The following is a 7929-nucleotide window of genomic DNA, read 5'->3' on the forward strand; positions in this document are numbered from 1 at the left end:
GTTGCTAGCTCTAAGACTCTAGCCATAGATAGTACTTCTAGCAAAATACCGAAGAGTTAGAGCTATCTCTTTCTCTCTTCTGAGGATGTTTCCTCCTCAATTGCTTCCTCCCAACTATATTTCTAATAAGTATATCTCATCAGCAGGTGTTGGGTGCTCACCCATTGTTTATAAAAGACAAAATAAATATTTGAAAGAAAGAAAGTTAAATACTGATCTATCCCTTTCCTCTGCCTTGATACCCAGAGGAAAAGGCTGCAAGCTCCCATGAAGGAGAGGGGAGAAAGGAGATACAGCCTTACCATTTTGGGATCTGTTGTCCAGTAGTCATGTCTCAATAAGACAACTGCTCTCCTAACATACCTTATTCCCTATTGACCTATTCAGTGTCACTCCTCTAATCCTGGCCCCTTGGTGGCAGCTGTTTCTTTTCTCCTCTATATGTCTTTGTAAAGCTTCCCTTTCCCTCACTCAATATGGCTTTCTATAGCTTCCCTTTCTATGGTTCCATATTTCTTCTGCTCATCCCATTGTGAATTGGCATCTTTTTGAGGCCATCACCTCTATTCAGTGAACTATTTTTAAAGATTATTCTAAGTCATGATCTATCATTCTTTATCCTATTCTGTTGTTTTATTTCTGAGTGGTTCAGTGGAGTAATTTTAATTTCTTTCTAAAAATTAATTAATTAATTAATTTTTAGTTTTCAACATTCACTTTTACAAGATTGTGAGTTCAAATTTTCCCCCTTCCTTCCCCTCCCCCAACCTCAAGACAGCATGCAACCTCTTATAGCTTATACATGTACAATCATATTAAACATATTTCCACATTAGCCATGTTGTGAAAGAAGAATCAGAACAAAAGGGAAAAACTACAAGAAAGAAAGAGCAACAACAAAAAAGAAAATAGTATGTTTCCATCTGCATTTAGACTCCACAGTTCCTTTTCTGGAGGTAGACAGCATTTTCCATAATGAGCCTTTTGGAATTGTCTTAGATCCTTGCATTACTGAGAAGAGCTAAGTCTACCAAAGTTGGTCATTGCACAATATTGCTTTTACTGCATACAATATTCTTCTGATTCTGCTCACTTCACTCACTTCTTTTAAGTTCATATAAGTCTTTCTAGATTTTTCTGAAGCCTGCCTGCTCATCATTTAATATTCCATTACATTCATATATCACAACTCGTTCAGCCATTCCCCCTATTGATGGCCATCCCCTCAATTTCCAATTCTTTCTCACCACAAAAAGAACTGCTATAAATATATTTGTATGAGTCTTTTCCCCTTTTTTTATGATCTCTTTGGGATATAGACCTAGTAGTGATATTTCTGAATGAAAGGACATATACAGTTTTATAGCCCTTTGGGCATAGTTCCAAATTGCTCTCCAGGTTAGATCAGTTCACAGCTCCACTAACAATACATTAGTGTTCCAATTTTCCCACATCTTCTCCAACATTTATAATTTTCCTGTTTTGTCATGTTAGCCAATCTGATAGATATGTTGTGGTACCTCAGAGTTGTTTTAATTTGCATTTCTCTAACCAGTAGTGATTTAGAGAATTTTTTATGACTATAGATATCTTTAATTTCTTCCTCTGAAAATTGTCTGTTCATACCCTTTGATCATCTATCAATTAGAAAATGACATATTCTTATAAGTTTGACTCAGTTCTCTATATATTTTAGAAATGAGACCTTTATCAGAGACACTGGCTGTAAAAATTGCTTCACAGCTTTCTGCTTCCCTCTAATCTTGGTTGCATTTGCTTTGTTCGTGCAGAACCTTTTTTATTTAATGTAATCACAATTGTCTATTTTGCATTTAATAATGTTCTTTCTCTCTTGTTTGGTCATAAATTCTTCCATTCTCCATAGATCTACAGGTAAACTATTCCTTTCTCTCCTAATTTGCTTATAGTATCATCCTTTATGTCTAAATTGTATACCCATTTTGACCTTATTTTGGTATAGGATATAAGATACTGGTCTATGCCTAGTTTCTGTTATACTATTTTCCAGTTTTCTCAGCATTTTTTGTCAAATAGTGAGTTCTTATCCCAGAAGTTGGAGTCTTTGGGTTTATCGAACAGGTTACTATAGTCATTGACTACTCTGCCTTGTATACCTTAACCTATTCCACTGAGCCACCACTCTATTTCTTAGCCAGTACCAAGTAGTTCTGATGATTGCTGTTTTATAGTGTAGTTTTAGCACTGGTATAATTTGTACTTCTTAAAGAGATGACCTGGTGTGGTCTCATATTTTATAGTTTATTTAGTACCTTATTGTTTGTCCCTCTTCCATGTTTAGGTTTGCGATTTTCAAAGATTGCTACCTTCCAGAGGGTTCAAGTTGAAAAATAGGGGAAGGCAAATCTAGAAAGGTAGATTGGGGTCAGACCATAGAGAAGCTTGAAGTAAGCTTGAGCAAACTTTTATCTCGCTTAAAAGACAGGTGCTACAATAGGGAGTTTGGTCCTTTCCATTAGGTACTGGCCAAGTGCTGGTTCTCATTTTCTCAGCTGCCTGCATTAGTATTGGGAACACCACACCCTCTTCTTATATATGTAGCTGATTATGGCTTTCTCCATCATTGTAAGATTGGAATAAGTTTTGCTAATGCTAAAGGGTATAGGCATCCCTCCAGGTGTAAGGAAGTTGATACGTTCCTTTGTGCTCTGGGGAAGAAGACTGGCTTTAAATATAATCAAAAATAGGCTTTCCTGATTTGACAGATGTGAAGAAAACCCTTTGGTTTCCTCTTTTTATACTAGCCTCATCATCACCATTCTATCATATTATTTTTTAAAAAAATTTAAATATTTTAAATTTTTAATTTATGGAATAAAACAAGCATTTCCATGACTTAGCATAACAAAAAAAAGAACATTGCACATGAAAGTTCAAATCTATTATATACAACTTGCTATTCCTTTTAGATATATAATAATCTTACAATTTTTTTTCTTTTTTCTTCCCTCCCTCACCCCTGCCCTAGAGATGGCTACCATTAGACACAAATAAGTAAATATATGTAAAATCATTCAATGCGTATTTCTATTTATCAGTTCTTTCTTTGGATGGAGATAGCATTTTCCTTCACATGTCCTTTGTAGTTAATTTGGGTATTTATAATAGTCAAAATGACTTATTCACTTAGTTTTTTAAAAATCTATTTTATTTTTAATTTCTGGAATAAAACAATAGTTTCTGTAACACAGTGTAATAAAAAAGATGATTGTACATGAAACTGCACATTTATTATGGACAACTTGCTATCTCTTTTAACTACATGATGACATCATGTAAATTTCTTTTTCTTTTTTTCTTCTCTCACCCCCCCACCCTAGAGATGGCTATCATTAGAATACAAATAGGTGTGTATATATATGTAAAATTATTCTATATATACTTCTATTTGTCAGTTCTTTCTCTAGATGCAGATAGCATCTTTCTTTATAAGCCCCATATTGTTAATTTGGGTATTTATAATAATCAATATGACTTATTCACTCAAAGTCATTCTTAAAACAGGATTGCTGTTACTGTATACAATGTTCTCTTGGTTCTGCTTATTTCACTCTTCATTATTTCATGCAAATCTTTCCTTGTTTCCCTAAGGTCATTAAGCTCAACATTTCTTACAGCACAGTAGAATTCCATTACAATCATATACCACAGCTTGTTCAGCCATTCCCCAATTAATATTCTCTTAAATAGAATGACCTGGTGGGAAGAGCACATATGACTCTGTGACTGGTTCTAGTCCTTACTTTATGTTTCATAAGCTGTGGGACCTTAATCAAATCACCTAACATTTTGAAACTCAATTTACTCATCTAGAAAAATGAAAAGCATCTCTAAGATCCCTTCTAGCTCTAAAGTTCCATTGGTCTGTGAAATTCTTACCACTAGAGCTTTGGCTTTTTGGATTAAGATAATGACTTCTTTTGAGAATGAATCAATTGAATAAACAGGATGCATTCGTTAACCACCTAATATGTTCCAGACACTGTGAAGGAGCTGGAAATGCAAAGATAGAAGTGAGTTAGTAGTTATCTCAAGGAGCTTACATTCTGCTAGATTAAAAAATAGGAACTTCTAAATTAATATATGAAGTCATTAGTTAAGAAGATTTCTACTGAGAGAATAAAACACATAATAGATAACATAGGACAAGAGATAAAGTAGAAGAAGAGATCTTGAGTATAGTTGTGTACCCATGGGTCAATATAATGGGATTAGTTACCTGGTATGGGAGAGATGTGGTAAGTAGATAATGGGGACCAAAAGATAAACTTTATCTATTTCACACTTTTTTTTCCTACTTTACTGTTCATGAAACTATACCCTAAAAAGTAGGGAAGCTGCTATGACTTGGTGGGGGGGTGGGGTGGAGTTAGGATGAGTTCAGGGAATCTTCTTTATTGATGGAAAGAAAGATAATTTCTTGGCCCTCTAGTGGCCAGTTAGTTCTACATTCGTCAAGGAACCTGGGGAATATAATGATGGCAACTCATATTTCTATATCCCTATAAGGTCTACAAAACATTTTCCCCATTAAAACTTTGTGAGGTAGGTAGTATAAATATTATTCTCTCTAATTTTCTGATGAGGAAAATCAAGGCTCAGAGGGAGAATGTAATTTACCAACAAGTTGAAACTCAGGTTTTCAGAAAAAAAAAAAAAAACTACTGCTTTTTCCATTATACTAAAGGTTTCTTAGAAAAATCACTCCCTGATTTGGTTTCCTCTCTTCCCTAGGAGGTTCTTCTGGCAGGGGTGGGGGGGGAGAGGGGTATGAATTTATCCAACTTTCAATTACTCATTCATTCAATCATTCACCAATTCTTGAGCATATAGGGAGTTGGACTGGATAAGTACCTTTCTGATCTAAATAATATCCTCCTACTACACACAGAACATTGCATTCATGCAGGAACACACACATTGTAGGGACACAAAGGCAGTATATTCCACCTACCCAGTAGATTTTAAGTTCCTTGAATATAGTGATTATTTCATTTTTTAAATTACTGTCCCCATTTTTTAAAGTACTGTCCCCAGTACTAATACTGTATCTTACGTGAAGTTGGCATTTAACTAATGTTTGTCAAATTTAATCGAATTGCTGTAGTCCTTTCTATATATTAACATTATATCATGCCAATAAAGTTGGCCCCAATGTCAAAACATGTCAATTTGCTGTGCTTGATTTTTAATAAATTCTATGTAATTTAGTTCATTTCAAAAATGTGATATCACTACAGAAAATTAATTATACAGGATACACAGATCCTGCAGTGTTATTTTTTTTTATCACTCCTGAGGTGTCTTCTTTGTCTTACCTCCAGTGATCACAAAACAGGAATTTCAGAGTTTCTTCCTTTGAGTTGTTGAGGAAGAGACCTGGAAGATGAGGAAAAGGACAAAAAGCATCCAGCTAGATCCCTGGTTCATCCCTGTGTCCCTCATGTAGCACACAGTGTTTTGTGCTTAATAGATGGTTGTCACTGAATTGTTAAGTTGAGAAAACCAAACCAAACCTATGGCAAAGAGCCTAGTCAGAGATATTCTTCTTTATTCAAATCTCACCTCTCTATCCAGTTGTTAAGTTAAGAACAAATGCTCTTTGGGTGGCTTTTTCAAGTTGAGTCTGTCTGATGTTGAGGCCTAGAAAATGGCAAATTGGTTCATGTGATGTATTCTGAAATAGCTTTTAAAATGTCAGATTTAGTTCAAGACATCTGGTGAGATGTCTGATAGACTAGAAGGATGGAGTTGGTCAGAGTGAATATCTGATGCTTCCCTGCTGAGAATCCTGGTTTGAGGGAGGGACCAAGGGAGGTGGTATTGGAATTCAAAGGCTGAAGGGGGCAGGGAGGGCATCTTCGTCTAGACCAGACAAATATAGAGATTCAGGCTTCAAATTGGAATGTAATGAAATTTATGAGCCATAAATACTTAACAGAGAGAAATTTACTCAACCATAAAAGAATCAGTGAAGATACAATATTGATTCAAGATTGATCAAGTCATAAGGATGGTCTCCTTGATCCTTTAAAGAGAATGTAGTCTAACTCATGTACAACAGATGTTTTATATGTATATTGTCTCTCTCATTAGAATGTAAGCTCCTTAAGGGAAGGAAGTGATTTTTTTCTTTTCTGTATTCTCAGTGCCACACCGCCCCCCCATCAAAATCAGCAAAGAGAAAGAAATGGGGATCAATCACTTCATTTTAGTTTGAATGTAAGTCAGAATATTACCTCTCCCAGGTATACTTGCATTTGCTTTATTTCTAGGGGAGAAATGAAAGATTTTTTTTCCCATCAAAGGAATTTCATGCATCATTGAAGGAAACAAGCATTTATTAAGGATTTGCTTCCTGCCAGGCACTTTACAAATATCTCATTTGATCCTCACAACAACCCTGGGAAGTAGGTGCTATTATAACCCTCAATTTACAGTTGAGGACTATGAGACAAACAGAAGTCAAGTGACTTGTCCAGGATCCCACAGCTAGTAAGTGTCAGAGGCCAGATGAATAAAGAAACTTTGGAGGATGGTGTCAGTCTTTCCAGATGTTTTTGAAATCTACTCTGCTTGTCCCAGGAACAATTTGACTTATAATGCTGATATACAAGAGTGGCTGTCATACTATACGTAAGGAAGATCCATCTTGAAGGAGAAAATTCTGATTTTTTTTGGAGGGGGGAAGGCTGGACAATTGGGGTTCAGTGACTTGCCCAAGGTCACACAGCTAGTAAGTGTGTCAAGCGTCTGAGGCTGGATTTGAACTCAGGTCCTCCTGACTCCAGGGCTGGTGTTCTACTCATTGGGCCACCTAGCCACTCCTGACATTTTTAATATTAGAAGCCCAACTCAGTAAAACCAGTTGTGAGCTACTCTAGAGGGTTGGGGAGGGGGGAGGTGAGGCTGATCATTAAATCAGCAATTACTCTACAAATTATCTAGCTATATATGACTTGGCTGGATTTAATCATATCTCTTTCTTTTGGTGCCCAAAGTCTATTCTGATAAATAGAGAATAGCCATCTCATTATTTGCCAAGGTAGCAGGTACCAAAGTTTGAGACTGTTTGTTAATAAATTAGAAAACACAAAGAAGCAAAGAAAAAAGAAGAAGAAGAGGCAAGAGAGAATATGCTTAACAAATGAGAAATGGGGCTTTGAGTGGACCACAAGCTCTTTTTGGAAAGGGAGGGAGGTAAATACATATTTTAGTAGCTTGGCATGCATCTTGAATACAAATAGGTGTCTTTCCTTGGTACCAGTTTATCATTCTCCTAGGAAAGAAGGTTTGTGGAGAAGAATTTTGTTACTGACACTGAGACAAATTTGATGATAACACCTTTAAACAGCCTTAAGGCTATGGATAAATAAAAAGACAAAAAAATCTGTGTCTTTGCTCCCTGTGACTGACATCACTGTCATTCCCTGTGACAGATGTTAGCACCACTTGAGCTAGGTTTTCTCATGGTGGACATAGTGATAAACACAATGACAAAGCAAGGCACAAGTATTTTTATTCTCCAATATTAAAATGAAAATCTGGAAAAAATCCCAAAAGTAGTATAAAAATTAGTAGTTTGGGTGTGGGTTGAAGAGGAAGGAGAGGTAGAAGTAGTTTAAAACCTGTTAAATTGGAAATTAATAATAATAGCCAAGTATATATATATATATGTATATATATATGTATATACATATATCACTTTAGGGTTTGTGATGCAGTTACTGTAACATTGAAGGAAGGAAGCATTTATTAAGAGTTTTGTATTTAAGATGCAAAATATATTATCTTATTTGATCCTTACAGCTAGATGACCCAGTGGATAGAACAGTGGACACAACATTATGATGATTTGACTTTGTTGTTGTTCAGTTGTGTCTGATTCTT

Source organism: Trichosurus vulpecula, chromosome 4 (genome assembly GCF_011100635.1).
Source record: "Trichosurus vulpecula isolate mTriVul1 chromosome 4, mTriVul1.pri, whole genome shotgun sequence".
Classification (NCBI taxonomy): domain Eukaryota; kingdom Metazoa; phylum Chordata; class Mammalia; order Diprotodontia; family Phalangeridae; genus Trichosurus; species Trichosurus vulpecula.